Source organism: Aquarana catesbeiana, linkage group LG01 (genome assembly GCF_042186555.1).
Source record: "Aquarana catesbeiana isolate 2022-GZ linkage group LG01, ASM4218655v1, whole genome shotgun sequence".
NCBI classification, from domain to species: domain Eukaryota; kingdom Metazoa; phylum Chordata; class Amphibia; order Anura; family Ranidae; genus Aquarana; species Aquarana catesbeiana.
Genome location: NC_133324.1, coordinates 631673555 through 631693811, shown reverse-complemented (window position 1 = coordinate 631693811; position 20257 = coordinate 631673555). Strand labels below are relative to the sequence as shown.

Here is a 20257-nt window from a genome sequence, read left to right as displayed (position 1 = left end):
TTTTTTTTTTTTTTTTTTTTTTTATTGTTCATTTTACTTTATTTATTTTAGTTTGAAGCTTTTTTCCAAAAAATACATTTTTTGATCACTTTTATTTCTATTACAAGGAATGTAAACATCCCCTTTAATAGGAATATGGCATGACAGGTCCTCTTTACAATGAGATATGGGGTCAATAAGACCTCACATCTCACCTCTAGGCTGAGAAGCCTGAAATAAAAAAAAAAAAAAAAAGATCCTGGCTTCGATCGTAGCAGTGAGTCGGTAGAAGCACCTGAGGGCGGCGAGAGGGGGGGGCGTCCCCTCTCGCCTCCCGTAAGAATGATCAGGCAGTGGAACAGCCGCTATGATTGTTCTTATGGTGTAGGGAATTGCCGGCTGAAAAAGATGATATCTGAATGATGCCTGTAGCTGCACCCATCATTCAGATATCCCCGCACAAAGTCAAGGATGTCGTATGACGGCCGGCAGGCAGGAAGTGGTTAAAACACATTTTTTTTAACACAAAGTTCTCCATTTATACAATATTTCTAACACATAGCATGTACATACCAAAAATGACACCCCAAAATAGATTCTCCTGCTCCTCCTGAGTACGGCGATACCACATGTGTGAGACTTCCACAGCCTGGCCACATACAGAGGCCGAGTACAGCCGAGCATGGCAAAGTATGGCTGGGTATCGCAGAGTATGGCGGAGTATGGCGGGGCATGGCTGAGTATGGTGGGGTATGGCGGAGTATGGCGGAGTATGGCGGGGCATGGCGGAGTATGGCGAGGTATGGCGGAGTATGGCAGGGCATGGTGGAGTATGGCGGAGTATGGCGGGGCATGGCGGAGTATGGCGGAGTATGGCGGGGCATGGCAGAGTATGGCGAGGCATGGCGGAGTATGGCGGGGTATGGCGGAGTATGGCGGGGCATGGAGGGGCATGGCGGAGTATTGCACAGGGTTGCACAGGATCATTGCAAAGTATTGCACAGGGTTGCACAGGATCATTGCAGAGTATTGCACAGGGTTGCACAGGATCATTGCAGAGTATTGCACAGGGTTGCACAGGATCATTGCAGAGTATTGCACAGGGTTGCAGAGCATTGCACAGGGTTGCAGAGTATTGCACAGGGTTGCACAAGATCATTGCAGAGTATTGCACAGGGTTGCAGAGTATTGCACAGGATCATTGCAGAGTATTGCACAGGGTTGCACAGGATCATTGCAAAGTATTGCACAGGGTTGCAGAGTATTGCACAGGGTTGCAGAGTATTGCACAGGGTTGCACAGGGTCATTGCAGAGTATTGCACAGGGCCATTGCAGAGCATGGGGGGATGGCTGAGCATGGATGGATGGATGTGACTGTACATGTCACTGAGCTGCGCTGTGGGCACTACACATCCAGCCCACAGCGCGGCTCCCATCTGATCTCTCCCCCTCTGTACCGATCATTTGACGGAGAGATCACATGGTAAACGGCCGCGATTAGCGGCCGTTTACCGTGATCCGTGATGCGCCGGGTCCTCTGGACCCGGCGGTCACGGATGTTCCTGTGTGCGCGCCCCAGGGGGCGCACGGGAGCAGTTTTCTGGAATCACGTCATATGACGTGATCCCGGAGTTATCCAGCCGCCCTGCAGCCGTCATTTGGCTATGGGGCAGTTGGCAAGTGGTTAATAATGTTTAAAGTGAAACAATAAAAATGAAATATTCCTTTAAATATCGTGCCTAGGGGATCCCCTTAGTCTGCCTGTAAAGTGGCGCATCTGTCTGATGTGCTTTACAGTCCCGCAGCAAAATTACATTTCTAAAGGTAAAAAATGTAAGTTAAAATTGCTTGTGGCTGTAATGTATTGCCGGATCCCGGCAATATAGATACAAATCAATGAAAAAAACAGCGTGGGTTCCCCCCAGTCCATACCAGGCCCTTCAGGTCTGCTATGGATATTAAGGGGAACTCCACAAGGTCGAGGCCCTTGTACCATACCAGGCGACATTCCCCATCAACTTGGGGACAAGGTGCTTTGGGGGAGACTCCAAAGCACCCTCCCCATGTTGAGGGACTGTGGCCTGGTATGGTTCGGGGGGCACTTGCTCGTCCTCCCCTTCCTGCATGCTCAGATAAGGGTCTGTTATGGATTTTGGGGGGGACCCCACGCCAATTCTTTTTTTTTTTATTTTGGTGTGGAGTTCCCCTTAAAATCCATACCAGACCCAAAGGGCCTGGTATGGATTTTGGGGGTGGACCCCATTTTTTTCTTAATTCTGTCATAGGGTTCCCCTTAACCACTTCAATACACTGTTTTATATACTCTGCACTGCACTATATACCCTGCACTGAATTATATATATTACACTGACTGCACTATATACTCTGCCAAACAGTTGGGCCTTGGGTGTTGGTGGCGCCAGAACACTGTAACCCCTCCAAGTTACTCTTGTTGGGTGCAGGAACGGTCCCTGCTGTTAAATATTATTTCAAAAATTGTAATTACTGCCCCTGTTAAACAGGGGCAGAAAAATTGGGTCTTGGGTGTTGGTGGTGCCCTAAACCAAAAATATTGTTGAAAGGTAGCATCATCAAGATTCATGAATAGGATAGGCAGCATAGGCAGTCTTCAAGGGATCCCAGATTCCTAGCAAATTCAATCAGTTACATCAGCATCAAGGGCTTGATAGCTGCTGATCCAGGACTGATTCATTTTTATAAATGTGAGCCTATGAACAGAGTCTGACAGGCACACTCTTTTATCCATTACAAACCCTCCAGCAGCACTGAATGTGCATTCAGAAAGCACGCTGGATGCAGGACAGGCCAGTAGCTCAATTGCATATTGAGCAAGTTCTGCCCAGTGGTCTATCCTCAAGACCCAGTAACCCAGTGGATGCTCAGTTGGAAAGGTCTTCAAGTCTGCGCTTGCCCCTAGACATTCCTGCACCATATAATGCAGACGCTGCTGATGGTTGCTTGAACCTTGAATCAGCCCTGGGCACTGAGGGCTAAAAAATTGTTTAAAGGCATCGGTCAGCCGGCCACCTTCTCCACCGCTCTTCCTCTGACTGAAAGAAGCCTCAGAAACACGTTATCCAGCATCAGGAAATGGTAACCTCCCAGGGTCTGGAAAGGTGTTACACAAACTTTTCTTCAAGGCGTCCTGAAGATGTTTCATCCTCTGCTCCCTCTGCAAAGGCAGGATGAGCTCTGCAACTTTACCCTTGTAACATGGATTGAGGAGGGTTGCCAGCCAGTAATGATCCCTCTTGTTGATACCAAGAATCCTAGGGTCCTTTTGCAAGTTTTGCAGAATCAGGGAGCCCATGCAGCGTAAGTTTGCAGTGGCATTAGATTCTGAGTCCTCTGGGTCACTAAGGATGACATTGTCAGGAACTACCTCCTCCCAGCCACGTACAACGCCTTGGGTTTCTGGAGACTTAAAACCATCCCTTGAAGACTGCTGCGTGTTATCCTCTACATCCATGCTGACAAAATCCTCCTCCTCCTCTTCTTCCTCTGTGTTTGGCGGCCCCGCAGGAATGCTATCTGCATAATGGGGGCCTTGAGAGGAAAGGAAGTCCTCCTCTTCCTCCCGCTGCTCTGCCTCAAGTGCCCTCTCCATGATTCCACAAAGCATGTGCTCCAGTAGAAAGACTAGAGGGGACAGTGTCACTGATGCATGCATTGTCACTGCTCACCATCCTTGTGGCATCCTCAAATGGTGACAGGGCAGTGCATGCATCCTTTATCAGTAGCCACTGGTGTGGCAAAAAAAAGCCAAGCTCCCCTGAGCCTGTCCTAGTGCCATACTCACACAGGTACTCATTGATGGCCCTCTGCTGTGTGTGCAGCCGCTGCAGCATTGCCAATGTGGAGTTCCACCTGGTGGGCATGTCTCAAATTGGTGGTGGGCAGGTTGAATTCCCATTGAAGGTCAGCCAGCCGAGTACTGGCATTGTATAACTGCCACAGACTTTTCTGGCCTGCCTCAAGAGATCTTGTAAGCCTGGGTACCTGGTCAAGAAATGCTGCACCACCAAATTCAGGACGTGTGCGAAGCATGGAACATGGGTCAAGTGTTCCTGTCGGAGGGTGGAGAGAAGGTTGGTGCCATTGTCTCATACAACCATTCCTGTCTCAAGCTGCCATGGCATCAACCACCTCTGAGCCTGCCCCTGCAGAGCTGACAGAAACTCTGCCCTAGTGTGGCTCCTGTCCCCTAGGCAGACCAACTGAAGCACTGCATGGCATCTTTTAGCCTGACTGCTTGCGTAGCCCCTTGAACGCTTACGGAGCACTGCTGGTTCAGAGGAAGTTTTAGTGTCAGTTAGGGTCAGCATCAATCCCAGGCAGCTTCAGATTGATGCCAGTAGTGCTAACACCCATGCACACACTATACACCTCCCTTACTAGTATAGTGTTTGAACGGATCAATATCTTTGATCTGATCAGATCTATACTAGCATCCCCAATAGTTTAGGGTTCCCAAAAATGTTAGCGTTAGCCCACCCAAGTGCAGTATAAATCGATAACTGTCACTTTAAAAACACAACACACATAACTGCAGCATTCGCAGAGTCAGGCTGGATCCCTGCAAATGCTAACAGTTTTTTTTTTGGTAGCGATGGAAGCAGACAACCAGTTGCTCTTTTTGCCTGTGAGTTGCACTAGTTGTACCTGTAAATTTAGAGGCCTAAATGTCCAGAGAGAGGTACACTAGTGAAGAGGCCTACACGTTGCTGAGCATGACAGAATAGAGCGATGGGGAAGCCGCCTCACTGTCAGATTCAAGCTCAGTATACGAACCAGTAGACGACAGCAGCATCCTGACAGATAGCTCTGAGGATGCAGTGGTCCCTGCTAAGGTCAGGCGTACCCGACCCCATTCTTCTGTTGTTGAAGTGCAGGAATCGCAAGGCTCTCATATGAAGCAGAGAGACAGTACTAGTGCCGCTCATAGATTGGAAATCTATTATGATTTCCGAATTTAAGACCTTTCTGGGCCTATCCCTCCTCATAGGCATTACTAAAAAGTGTGTGTTGCGGTCATATTGGTCCACTGACCCAATTCACCATATGAAAAACAAAAGAGAGAGCCTAGTGCATTATCCTTAAAAAAGTTTATTAAAATGTACATAAAAAGCTACTCACAAAGGTAGATGAAAATCATGCTTAGAACTTTGAACTGACGGGCCTACACATTTATGCGCAAGAGTTTTTGTTTTGTTGTACTGCCAATTCACCATATGCCCGTGTTCTCTGCTTTGATGACCAGGACACGATACAAGCAGATCTTGAAGTTCATGCATTTCAATGACAATGAACTCTGTCGCCCTCAGGGTGACCCTGGATATGATTGACTCTTCAAAATTCAGCCCCTCATAAACCACTTCAACCAACAGTTTGCAGCCTTATTTATTCCTGATCAAGTTGTCTGCGTTTATGAGTCCCTGATTTAATTTTCTGGCCACTTGTCTTTCACACAGTATCTCCCCAGCAAGTGTTCCAGATATGGGGTCAAATTGTATAAGCTCTGTGACAGGGCAACATGCTATGCATAAAGTTTTATGGTTTACGAGGGAAGAGATAGTCATGTGGAGCCCCACAACTGCCCAGACTACATAGGGAGTGCTGGTAAGATTGTTTGGGACTTGGTGTCACCCTTATTCGGAAAGGGGTACCACTTGTAGGTGGACAATTATTACACAAGCATGGCACTTATTAGTCACCTCTTTAATTGTGGAATTGGCGCATGTGGCACTGTGCGATCTAATCGCTGGAGCTACCCCCAACGGCTTGTAGATTCTCAACTTAGACGGGGGTGGAGAGAGCCTGCCGAAATGTAATAATTTGCTCACAGTGAAGTGGAGGGATACACGGAATTTTGTTCAGTCCTCTCTTCACGCAGATACGACAGTCGAAATTCTAACGGCGACTGGTGTTCTTGTGAAGCTCCTCTGTGTCCACAAATACAACCTTAACATGGGAGGGGTGGACTTCAACAATCAGATGATGGCACCGTACTTAATTGTTGGTAAGGCCAGACGCTGGTATAAAAAAAGTGTCTGTATATTTATTCCAATTGTCTTTGCTGAACGTTTATGTGCTATACAAAGCGTCAGGATGAACTGGATCCTTCCTAAAATTCCAGGAAGAGATGATCACAGCCCTTCTGTTTCCAGACGGTGCTGTGCCCCACCTTCCCAATGCAAATGCAGTGAGCCGGCTGCATGAGAGGCATTTTCTGTATGTCCTCCCTGGTACCCCTACCCAAAGAACACCCTGAAGAAGATGTTGTGTTTGCAGAAAATGCGGATGTTGGCGTGACACCCGGTTTTATTGTCCCTCCTGTCCTGACCAACCTGGTCTCTGCATCGGTGACTGTTTCTGTCGCTACCACACACAAGTGGAGTATTAGCAGAGGGTACAGCACTGCATAGTCCTAGGGCACACAGGGTCTTGAAAGATGAGATGGCCATTGCATTTTGAGAGACCCTAATCTGGAATGTTTACAGTTAAAATAAATGTGCAAAAAAAAAAGAAAAAGTAAAAGAAAAAAACAAAAAAAACCCCCACAAAATAAAAGAAAAAAGCCAAAAATAGTTATTTTTATTTATTTATTTATTTATTTATTTATTTCAGGTACTTATATAGCGCCGTCAATTTGCGCAGTGCTTTACATATACATTATACATTCACATCAGTCCCTACACCCTCAAGGAGCTTACAATCTAAGGTCCCTAACTCACATTCATACATACTAGGGACAATTTAGACAGGATCCAATTAACCTACCAGCATGTATTTTTCTTCTCTCTCTATCTCTGTTGTTTTCCCTCTATTGTTCTCTCTCTATTGTTACTGTATTTTATAACTGTAATTTTTATTTTTACTGTGTTTTATTGTATTTTCTTTGCAGGTATGGTATGTCTTACTGTTATACTGTAATGTTACTTTGTTTTATTGTTAACCATTATTTGCTTTGCAGGTACGCCATTCAGCTGCAGTACGGGTTTATGTATTATGACAGCAACAGGGTTTGCTCTCACGATAAGTAAAGCCGTGACTCCAGCGCTATAGGAGGTGATTTCACCACCACAGTTAAAAAAATGAGCATATATGCCGAAGCATGGGGGCAGGGGTGGAGGGGAGATTTTCCCCTAATATTAAAGGCAGATTGCCCCCATGCTTCAGCATATATTTTTTACTTATTTTTTTTGCAATAAAAAAAGTTGTTTATTGAGTTAATGTTTTATTGTTACAATTGTTTGCTTTTTAGGTACGCCATTCAGCTGCAACACGGATTTATTTATTTTGACAACAACAGGGTTTGCTCTCATGATACGTAAATCAGCAACTCCAGCACTGTAGGAGGTGATTTCACTACCACAGTTTAAAAAAATGGTGCATTTATGCCCATCATTAGAAGTGGGTGGATGCAGTGCGGTATTCTAATGGTGGGCATACCCACCAATCAATCTCTTCAGCCCATAGGCTGCATGAAAAAAAAGAACATTACAATATATGCCCAACAAGGACCAGCAATGTAATGCCATGTTTCTGGACTTTGAGTGGTTATACCAGAATGATGCCTGCAGGTTTAGGTATCATCTTGGTATTGTTCTTTTCAGCCAGCAGTCGGCTTTTATGTAAAAGAAATCCTAGCAGCTAATTAGCTGCTAGACTGCTTTTCCAAGCAGTGGAAGGGAACATCCCCCCCTCCTGCTGTCTTCCATGCTTTTCTTGGGCTCTCCTGTCCCACCGGAGAACCTGAGAAAGCAGCCCGTGGTTCCACCAGCTGACCATAGAGCTGATCGGAGACCAGAATGGCTCCAATCATCTCTATGACCTAAGAAACCAGAAGCTACGAGCATTTCATGACTTTGGTTTCGCCTGATATAAACAGAGCCATTGGGAAATTTGAAAAGCATCTTATTACACCGATCTTGGTGTGGTCAGACACTTTGAGGGCAGAGGAAAGATCTAGAGTCTAATAGACCCCAATTTTTTCAAAAAGAGTACCTGTCACTACCTATTGCTATCATAGGGGATATTTACATTCCCTGTGATAACAATAAAAATTATAAGAAAAAAAATGAAAGGAACAGTGTAAAAAAATAAATAAAAAAAGGCGAACTCAAGCGTCAGTCTCGTGTCATATGTAAACAGCAATTGCACCATGCATGTGAGGTATCACTGCGAACGTCAGATCGACGGCATTAATTCTGGCAGTAGAACTCTTCTGTAAATCTAAAGTGGTAACCTGTAAAGGCTTTTAAAAATGTATGTAGTTTGTCGCCGCTGCACAGTTGTGGGCAATTTTAAAGCATGTCGTGTTTGGTATCTATGTACTTGGCATAAGATCATCTTTTATATTTTACCAAACATTTTGGCAATATAGTGTGTTTTATTGCATTAAAATTCAAAAAAGTTTTTTTCTCCAAAAAAATTGCGTTTGAAAAATCTCTGCGCAAATACTGTGTGAAATAAAAAATTGCAATACCCACTATTTTAATCTGTAGGGCCTTTGCTTTAAAAATATATATATATAATGTTTAGGGGTTTAAAGTAATTTTCTAGCAAAAAAAAAAAAAATTTTCATGTAAACAAAAAGTGTCAGAAAGGGCTTTGTCTTCAAGTGGTTAGAAGAGTGGGTGATGTGTGGCATAAGCTTCTAATGTTGTGCATAAAATGCCAAGACAGTTCAAATCCCCCCCAAAGGACTCCTTTTTTGGAAAGTAGATACCCCAAGTTATTTGCTGATAGGCATGTTGAGTCCATGGAATATTTTGTATTTTGCCACAAGTTTCGATAAAATGCCATTTTTTTTTTTTACACAAAGTTGTCTTAAAATGATATATTGCCCACATATGCCATGGGTATATGTGGAATTACACCCCAAAATGCATTCTGCTGCTTCTCCTGAGTATGGGGATACCACGTTTGAGACTTTTTGGGAGCCTAGCCATGTACAGGACCCCGAAAACTAATCACCGCCTTCAGGATTTCTAAGGAAGTAAAATGGTGATTTCACTTCCTCACCTATCACAGTTGCGGAGACCCTGAAATGTCAAGATAGCACGACCACCCCCAAATGACCCTATTTTGGAAAGTAGACACTTCAAGCTATTTGTTGTGAGGCATGTTGAGTCCATGGAATATTTTATATTTTGCCAAAAGTTTCTGGAAAATTTAATTAATTTTTTTTTTTTTTTTACACAAAGTTGTCACTAAATGATATATTGTTCAAATATGGCATGGTTATATGTGAAATTACACCCCAAAATACATTCTGCCACTTCTCCTGAGTATTGGGATACCACATGTGTGAGACTTTTTGGGAGCCTAGCTGGTGATTTTACTCCTCACTCCCTATCACAGTTACGGAGGCCCCGAAATGTCAACATAGCACAAAACCCCCCAAATGCCCCCATTTTGGAAAGTAGACACCCCAAGGTATTTGCTAAGAGGCATGGTGAGTATTTTTCAACTCTCATTTGTTTTTGAAAATGAAGAAAGAAAAGGAAAACTTTTTTTTTTTTTTCTTTTTTCAATTTTCAAAACTTTGTGACAAAAAGACCTCCAAAACTGTAATAGGCAGGGGTTTAATTCCACATATACCCATGCCATGTTTGAACAATATATCATTTAGTGACAATTTTGTGTAATAAATAAATAAATAATTTTCCTGAAACTTGCTGAAAAATATAAAATATTCCATGGACTCAACATGCCTCTCAGCAAATAGCTTGAAGTGTCTTCTTTCCAAAATGGGGTCATTTGGAGGGGTTTGTGCTATCTTGACATTTCAGGGCCTCTGAAACTGTGATAGGTAGTGAGGAAGTGAAATCACTGTTTTACCCCATTGTCACCAAATCACCATTTTACACCATTTTAGGTGATTGGTTTTCGGGGTCCTGTACACGGCTAGGCTCCCAAAAAGTCTCACACATGTGGTATCCCCGTACTCAGGAGATGCAGCAGAATGTATTTTGGGGTGTAATTTCACATATACCCATGGAATGTTTGAGCAATATATCATTAAGTGACAACTTTATGTAAAAAAAATATATAATTTTCCAAAAACTTGTGGCAAAATGTATAATATTCCATGGACTCAACATGCCTCTCAGCAAATAGCTTGGGGTGTCTACTTTCCAAAATGGGGTCATTTGGGGGGTTTTGTGCTATCTTGGCATTTTATAGCCTCTGAAACTGTGATAGATTAGGTAGTGAGGCTTGAAATAAAAAATTTACGCCCTTAGAAATCCTGAAGGCGGTGATTGGTTTACGGGGTCCTGTACCGGGGCGGATCCAGAGTCTAGTCTTGAGAAGGGCACTGCCAGAAAATAAATTGTACCTGTACGCCATTCCATGCAATAGCCAGTGAAGGTGCGCATGCTGATTGGCCAGAGGGGGAGCCACGATCGTTCCCCACATAGATAAAACAGCGGTCTGCCGATGTAAACAAAGCAGACCGCCATTCTGTGAGAGATGAACAGAGTGATCTTGTGTTCCTGCTAACCAGGAACATGGACCACTCTGTTCATCTAGTTAATCCATCCCCCAGACAGTTAGCAAGCACCCCCTAGGGACACAGTCTTTGATCACCCCTGATGTTAACTCCTTCCCAGCCAGTGGTTAGTACACTGTCACAGTGTATTGTAAATATTTTTAGCACTGATAACTTTATTAGGGTCACTGGTCAATGTTGCAGTCCCGCTAAAAATCACTGATCGCCACCATAACTAGTAAAATATAAATAATTAAAAATGCCATAAATCTATCCCATAGTTTGTAGACGCTATAGATTTTGTGCAAACCAATCAATATACGCTCATTGTGGTTTTTATTTTACCAAAAATATGTAGCAGAATACATATCGGCCTAAACTGATGAAGACATTTTTTATAGCCGAAAGCAAAAAATATTGCTTTTTTTTTTCAAAATTGTCGCTCTTTTTTTGTTTATATCGCAAAAAATAAAAGCTGCAGAGGTGATCAAATACCACCAAAAGAAAGCTCTATTTGTGGGAAAAAAAAGACATCATATTACTTGGGTCACACGACCGTCAATCAGTTAAAGCAACGCAGCGCAGTATCGCAAAAATACATACATAATGGCACACATGTATTTTGCGATTTGACTTGACACATGAGTTCATTCATTCTTTTTTTTTTACTCACTTTTAGTCAAATAATTTGGTGCTCTGTTGGGTGGAGGGGCTCCCATGCAGGAGCAATGGAGTCCAGTTTGTTGGATCCAGTAAATGCACTGTCCGCAGCCTTCTTCTTCCTGTATTCACGCTGCACTGCAGACTGCAAGGTGGAGAAGCCTCTGCCACTACTGCAGTCTGAGACTGCAGCAACAACTGTTCCCCTGGGCTCCAGGCAGCTCCTGTCACATTGGCTCTGAGACTCCGAGTCCACCGTGACTGACTCAATGACGTCACTCGTTGCTAGAAGCCAGGCGGCCCAGATGCTAGCAATGAGTGCAGGGTTGCCAAGTGGTGCAGCTCCACCCACCTCTAGGCTCCTACTGGTCCAGTGGCACAATTACATACTAGAGGAGCCTCTCTCTCTCTCTGTGCCGCTGATCGGCTGATGTGAGACAGAGAGAGAGACTCGGGTAGAGCAGCGCTGCAAGTGACAATGTCAGTGTGATATTTTCGGGGGGGGGGGTGCAATTGCCCTGTTGCCCCCCCTGGATCCGCCCCTGTCCTGTACACGGCTAGGCTCCCATAAAGTATCACATGTGGTATCCCAATACTCAGGAGAAGCAGCAGGATGTATTTTGGGGTGTAATTCCACATATAACCATGGCATGTATGAGCAATATATCATTTAGTGACAACTTTGAAATAAAATTTTTTTATTTTTTGTCATTTTTCAATCACTTGTGACAAAAAAATAAAATATTTAATGGACTCAACTTGCCTCTCAGCAATTTCCTTGGGGTGTCTACTTTCCAAATGGGGTCATTTGGGGGGGGGGTTGTACTGCCCTGCCATTTTAGCACCTCAAGAATAGGCTGATAGGCAGTCATAAACTAAAAGCTGCGTAAATTCCAGAAAATGTACCCTAGTTTGTAGACACTATAACTTTTGCGCAAACCAATAAATATACATGTATTGACATTTTTTTTACACAAGACATGTGGCTGAATACATTTTGGCCTAAATGTATGAATAAAATTGAGTTTATTGGATTTTTTTTATAGCAAAAAGTGGAAAATATCTTTTTTTTTTCAAAATTTTCGGTCTTTTTTTGTTTATGTCGCAAAAAAATAAAAATCCCAGAGGTGATCAAATACCACCAAAAGAAAGCTCTATTTGTGGGGAAAAAGAACGCAAATTTTGTTTGGATGCAGCATTGCATAACCAAGCAATTACCAGTTAAAGCAGCACAGTGCCAAATTGTAAAAGGTGCTCTGGTCATTAAGGGGGCAAATCATTCTGCTTCTTAACCGGTTCCCGACCGGCTCCTGTACTTTTAGGTCGGCAGAATGGCACGGTTGCGCAAAGTAACGTACCCGTACGTTAATTGAATTTGCCGCCGTGTGCGCGCACGCCTGCCGCGATCTCCGTGAGTCGGGTCGCGGGTCCCGTGGACTCGATCGCCGCGGGCATACCCACAATCGCCTCACGGAGAGGACGAACGGGGAGATGCCGTTGTAGACAGCATCTCCCCGTTCTGCCTAGTGACAAGTGTCACTCGATCTCTGCTCCCTGTCATTGGAGCAGAGATCAGTGATGTCACTGACCAGCCCATCCCCCTGACAGTTAGAAATCACTCCCCTAGGACGAACTTAACCCCTCCCCGCCCCCTAGTGGTTAACCCCTTCACTGCCAGTGTCATTTATACAGGAATCAATGCATTTTTATAGCACTGATTGCTGTATAAATGACAATGGTCCCAAAAATGTGTAAAAAATGTCTGACATGTCCGCCATAACATCGCAGTCACAATAAAAATCGCTGATCGCCGCCATTACTAGTAAAAAAAAAAAATTATTAATAAAAATGCCATAAAACTATCCCCTATTTTGTAAACACTATAACTTTTGCGCAAACAAATCAATAAACGCTTATTGCGATTTTTTTTTACCAAAAATATGTAGAAGAATACGGATCTGCCTAAACTGAGGAAAAAAAATGTTTTTTTTATATATTTTTGGGGGATAATTATTATAGCAAAATGTAAAAAATAATGCGTTTTTTTCAAAATTGTCACTCTTATTTTGTTTATGGCGCAAAAAATAAAAATCGCAGAGATGATCAAATACCACCAAAAGAAAGCTCTATTTGTGGGAAAAAAAGGACGTCAATTTCGTTTCGGAGCCACGTCGCACGACCGCGCAATTGTCAATTAAAGCGACGTAGTGCCGAATTGCAAAAAACGCTCTGGTCAGGAAGGGGGTAAATCCTTCCGGGACTGAAGTGGTTAAGTGGTTGAGGTAAAAAATGCCCTACTACCTGTCCTACATCATCGTTCCTAAGCACGTATCTGGCTCCTGTCACTGCTCCAGCACTGTCTCTAGCTTCAGCACTACTCACTTCACTTCCTGCTTTCACAGTGGAGACTGAGGGCAATGGAACCAGAGGCTTCTGCTGCTGTCAGTCAAACTCCTGTGCGGGAGCAGGGGAGTGGCTTACCGGAGCTGTGTGTGTCTATGGATGCACACAGCCTGGCCCTGAAACGTGCATGCACAGGTGCCACTTTAGCAGCTGGCTTGCTAAGGAGGCAACCGGAGGAGGGAAAATCTGACAGTGCCAGCGGGAGACTGCCAGAAGAGGAGGTAAGGTAACTTTCTGTGTAATATTGTTGCAAAGTTAAGTATGACCTCTTTGTTATTTCAACCAAAAAACTTTAACCCTTATTATCACTTTAAAAGGAGTACTAAATGCTGTTTCTCAATACCAGAAGCAAAAAGGTAGAAATGAATCCTGGGATGTGCTCTAGAGGAGGGGAGGGAACTTTAGGGATAAATTTGACTAAACAAATCCATATCACCACTATTCTAAAAGTGTAACAGAAACTTGTTGCTTGGGCATGATAAATGCTATGATAATGATATGTGGCTGACAAATGTTTGGGAAACACTGTATTAGACAAGAAGAATTATCTTTGCAATATTCCTGTTAAAAATTTTACTGTCCATTATTCTTGTTCATTATGTGGCACTTCCTATAGATTAAAAAAAGGCTTTGGTGCACAGAGTTCTTTAAATGTGAAAGACATTCCCAGGATCTGCCCATGCCATAAATCAGTAAATCTTGATATGTGGGTTTTTAATTAACCCACTTTGATTTTGTCACCCATTTGTGCCAATTATAATGAGAGGACTTTTCCTTGACAGTCTAATTACTTAATGTTTCTAACTGGAAAACAAAATTGTTCTTTATCATTGTGTAACTCATGGAACTAGTAATTACTCTAAAGAAATACCTTGCAACTGTCATTCAATATTATTCATCAATCTACATTGTAGGTATGGACATACACCAAGTGTATCAGTCCAGCAAACTACAACAGATCTTCCACTGTTAAAGGAAACAAGTAGCATTTTCTTTGTTTTAAAAATCTTGTTTCTAGGTTTAATTTTCATTTATATATATATATATATATATATATATATATATATATATATATATAGCCACATTTGCTCATTACACATGAAGGATCTGCAGAAGGGGTTGATCTGTGTCAGAAATGTGTACAAAACCCAAACTTTGCAGGCACTAGAATTTACAGTCATGCGAAAATCTATGTACACCCCATGGAAATTATTGACTTTTTAAACACATTTGAACAGGTAAAAAAATAGATCTTAATTCAGATAATGCCTTCATACTTGTAACATACTCATAACAAATGACATGGAGTATTTACTATTTATGTTCTAAATTAAAAATGCAGATTTGTAATATGTAAAAAGTAAGTACACTCACATTTACCACCTCTTCAAAATCATGAAACTAGAATCCAGTCAATCTTAGGAAGTATCCAGGTCTTATTTAACCACTTCAGCTCTCGAAGGTTTATTCCCCCCCATGACCAGGCCATTTTTTGTGTTATACAGCACCGTGTTACTTTAGCTGACAATTGCGCGGTCATGCAACACTGTACCCAAATACAAATTATATCCTTTTTTCCCGCAAATAGAGCTTTCTTTTGGTGGTATTTGATCACCTCTGCTGTTTTTATTTTTTGCGCTATAAACAAAAAAAGACTGACAATTTTGAAAAAAAAAAACCACAATATATTTTACTTTTTGCTATAAAACATATCAGATAAATTTTTTTTTTTAAATGTCTTCATCAGTTTAGGCCAATATGTATTCTGCTACATATTTTTGGTAAGAAAATCTCAATAAGCGTATATAAGCGTATATTAATCGGTTTGTGCACAAGTTATAGCGTCTACAAACTATGGGATAGATTTTTGGAATTTTTTTTTACTAGTAATGGCGGCGTTCAGTGACTTATAGTGGGACTATGAAATTGCGGAGGACAAATCGGATACTAAGTGACACTTTTGGCACTTTCTTTGGGGACCAGTGACAGTAATACAGTGATCAGTGCTAAAAATATGCACTGTCACTGTACTAATGACACCGACAGGGAAAGGGTTACCATCAGGGGCGATCAGAGGGTTAAATGTGTTCCTAGGGAGTGCTTGCTAACTGTGGGGGAGGTGCTTGTACTGTGGGAAGGCAGGGATCCGTGTTCCTGCAGAAACACAGGATCACTACCTTCCCTACTGACAGAACAGTGATCTGCCTTCTTTACCGCTGTTCTGCTTCTCTCAGGAATGGTCAGCAGGTTTGATTGACTCCCACTGTGTCCAATCACAGTGGAAGCTGGTCAACAGTGGTGCTCCCCAGACCTGGAAGTGCAAAATCACGTACCTGTACGTGATTTTGCACAGGAGACCCACCTTGCCGTATATGTACTGTATATGGTCGGCAAACGGTTAAACCTCAGATAAATGGGTTCTCATAGGTGTGCGCACCTTAATGCATTAGGGTGTGCACCCTTAAGCTCAAACACACATGCATGTGTATGTATCTACATATATATGACTCCGGCACATTGATCTCCCTGCTGGCACGGTGAAAGAGAAAAGGATAAACACTTCTCTTATGGCAGAGCCGGTAAGAGGGAGATCTTTCCCATGTTCCTGTTGCTACACAGAAATATTACATTAATGCGCATGGGGGATTAGGGTGTGCCTGGGCACACCCGGCACACCCTGTGCGCACGCCTATGTGGGTTCTGGTGCCAAGATCAATTTAGCTTTCTGAGACCCTCATAACTAATTTGTTAATGTCTATGAGTCTGACAAGGGATTTATAAAGAGCACCAAATTATTTAAAATCAATTGTTCCACTGTAAGGAAAATAATCTACAAGTGATGTCGATTTTAAATATCTGTCAATTAGTCCAGGGCTAGATGGCCCAGCAAATGGAACCCAAGGGCTCTTTGATGCTTACAAAAGTCTAATAGAATCCCAAAATTTCACTACTGGATGTTAAGGTAACTTGCAACAGTTGGGGTCAAAGTGCATGCATCTACAACCAGAAAGAAATTGCACCAATTCAGTCTGTATGAGACGTGTGTTAAGAAAAAGCCTTTGTTGATCAAAATGAACATTAGAGCAAGATACAGCTTGCCATTGAACATATAGGCAAAGACCAAGTCTTATGGAAAATGTGCTAAAGAATGACCAATCAAAGACAGAGTTGTTTGGTTATTATAATAACAGTAGATATGTTCGCAAACCAAAGAGAGTCTTTCAGAAGCACCTTAAAACAACTGTGCAGCATGGTGGTGGGTTTTTTAGTGCTTTAGGGCCAAGGCAGCTCACAGTCATAGAGTCCACTAGACAATATGCATCATATTAAAGGGTTCTTCATGCAAATGTAAGGTCATCTGTCAAAAAGTTGATGTTGAAATTAGTCTTTTAACACGATAATGACCCAAAGCACACTGGCAAATCCACAAAGGAATGGCTCAAATAAACAAAAACCAAAATAGAAGATTATGGACTGCCCTAGCCAAAGCCCTGGTTTGACTTCCATTAAAATTTTGTAGGTGGATTTTGAAGCAGGCAGTTACCCTACATTCACACCTATGCGCTTTTAGTGCGTTTTCCATTTTACAGAAATGCACTACAGTCCATTTAAAATGGGTTCCAATTAGGGCTGTTACTGATTAACACTTTCGTGTTCGATTAATCAATTTTTTTAATCGATGAATCGACTAATTTCAATTAATTATATCGCACATACAGATCCAACTACTTTTAGCTGATTTAGCACCGTTGTTATGGCAACGGCCGAAGCCGGACATAGCAGAGCATGGCTAGGACGTCACACCTCATAAACTCAGCCTCACCGTGCCCATAATCTCAGTCTCACCGTGCCCATAATCTCAGACTTACCATGCCCATAATCGCAGCCTCACTATGCCCATAATCGCTGCCTCACCGTTCCCATAATGCAGTCTCACCGTGCCCATAATCGCAGCCTCACCATGCCCATAATGCTGTCTCACCGTGCCCATAATGCTGTCTCACCTTGCCCATAATCGCAGCCTCGCCGTGCCTATAATGGCAGCCTCACCGTGCCCATAATGCAGTCTCACCGTGCCCATAATGCAGTCTCACCATGCCCATAATCGCAGCCTCACTGTAGTCAGTGCCTGTGCCTGGATTACACAATCTGCGGGAATCTCCCGCTGTGTGTCTCGGAGCTGAGTGTGAAAACTTTGGCTGCGCTGTGAGAAAAGTCCCGCCCTCCTCCTAGATCAGCTTGTGTGATCGACAGAACACTGCGTCTATCACACGAGCTTATCTAGGAGGAGGGCGAGACTTTTCTCATAGCGCGGCCAAAGTTTTCACACTCAGCTCGAAGACACACAGCGGGAGATGCCTGCAGACTGTGTATGACATATAGTGGAGGAGGAGTAGGAGGGAGCAGAGCGCTGCGCTGCAGCCAAAGTGGCCTCAGGGCAGGCAGCCTACCGATCAAAAAAATTTTAATCGATCAAAAAAATTAATGATTATTCGAGGAATTAATCTTTAATTTCCACAGTCCTAGTTCCAATGGTACACGTTCACATCTATACATTTTTCAGACGGTGCATTTTTGAAAAGGGTCGGGGAATTTTTTTTCCCGTAGCAGATTGCGTCCTGCGTGTAATAGACTTCAATGAAGTTGCGTTTTTCAATGCATTTTGTGTTTTTTTCCCCCTTTAAAAATACTGTATAGTATATACTGTAGCTGGTTGCTAAGGAGCAGGCCGATAAGCCGGCTGCCATGTCCTTAACCACTGATGAGTCATCTGGTGTCAGCAAGGTTTCCCGCTGACAGCAAAATGAAAAAAAAAAAGAATTGCCGGCTAAATAATTTGTGAAATAAACAGCATGACCCCCCCCCCTCCACGGCCCTTGGGGTCTGGTATGGATTTGGAGGTGAACCCCATGCCAATTTTTTTTTTTAAATGGCGTGGGGCCCCCCAAAATTCATACCAGACCCTTATCCGAGCATGCAGCCTGGCAGGTCAGTAATGGAAGGGGAAAAGTGAGTACCCCCTCTCCTGAACCATACCAGGCCACATGCCCTCCCTCAACATGGGGGGGTGTTTTAGGGCAGAAGGGCTGCAACGACACAACGGCTACACCTATGTTTAGTAATCATGATGATAAAAAATCATGATGATAATTCCTCATATGAGTCCCCACATGCCGTCACCTCAGGAAATATCTTCCTAAGAAGTCTGAGGTGTATTCCTCTTAATTGAAACATACAGAAGAAAGGGAGGGGAAGAGAATTTCCCAATTCTTCAGAAAAGAACAGGCAAATTTATTAAAAAATATAAAGTATTTATTACAAAAATTCACTTAACACTATTCGCTTATTAAATGGTAAGACATACATCCACCAAATACACTAAAATTAGACAACGTTGCCTAAAGACTCAGATGGCCACCACACTCAGACATTCAACCCTCACCAATATCATTATTTATTGATGAATATATTTGAATCACTGTGTTGGTATGAATAGTAGTGATAAGGTATGTAAAAATTGGTGCTGTGCTGTTCTAAAAAAAAAAAAACAAAAAACAAAAAAAAAACCTATGCTGCTAGAGGTAGTAATACAAAGGTAAATGAACACATAAAATTATTTAAACATATAAAAAAACAGAAACAATATAAGAATAAGTACAATCAATATAGAGCACTTCTATACCCAATAGGTGCAGTATGATATCCCACAATAATTGGTGGTAATAGCAAAGTGCAAGAAAATCATTCAATAAAGACTTAAGGCCAGATGTGATAAGTATCTTACTGGAAACACTAAAATCAATATACAATCACTAAAAACCTCAATGGATCGTGCAAGTAGGCAAAAAACATTGTGCAAAAAACAGCAATTAATACATTAAATGTGCAACGTGCAATCAATATGTGCAAGTATCGCAAAAATCGCAAATGCAGTGTATAATAAACATATAACCAAAATAAGTCCACTGTAGAACTTGTGGAAATTCAAACAAAGGCAAACGTGTGCAAAATATATAATGGGACTGGGAATGTAGTCCAATGCGATTAAATCCTCTTAATGTGGCTAATCAGAAAATGTGCAAAAAAGTGCAATAAGGTGCTGAGAGAATGGGGGTGATCTCCTCTTCGTGCACAGGACACATAGTGGTGTGATGTGGCCTCCTACCTTGCGGTAAAGAGGTAACCACATAAAGTTGCTTTTAATGGCTGCTTCTCCCTTGTACTCCTAACTGCCTCTCACTTAGATTCCTGGGCTGGATGGAGCTGTTAGTGGGTCTTTGTCTCTCAGTGGAGCAGGAGGGGGATTAAAGGAAAGAAGGGGACAAATAGTGTAGTATTTCAATCAGAGGTTGGTTTTTATTAAAACAATGGTGAGGGTACTCACTTCACTTACAAGTAAAAAATATGCAGAAAACTTATCTCCTACGAGCGGCGAGCTCGTTTGCATATATCAGTCTTGGATGCCTATCCCGTCCCTACGCGATGACTCTCCTTCCGTCAAAAGCATGCGTGATGACATCACGTCTGTTAACCCTTCCCAGCACGTTTCACCATCTTAGACGTCATCAGGGGGAGTTTGCCTTTGGTATACATCCATCTACAGTATACAAGAGACTATCCTTTTTTTTTTGCTGTATATGGACACTTTATTGTTCGCTCTTTATTTACATATAATTTTTTGTGTCTGAAGATTG

At 42.6% G+C, this 20257-nt stretch overlaps 1 protein-coding gene across 2 annotated transcripts in view; it reads left to right on the top strand.

The window, feature by feature from the left end:
* The window catches only part of MTHFD2L (methylenetetrahydrofolate dehydrogenase (NADP+ dependent) 2 like), a 177292-nt gene that overhangs the window by 118902 nt on the left and 38133 nt on the right, over positions 1-20257 (top strand). The window lies entirely within an intron of this gene.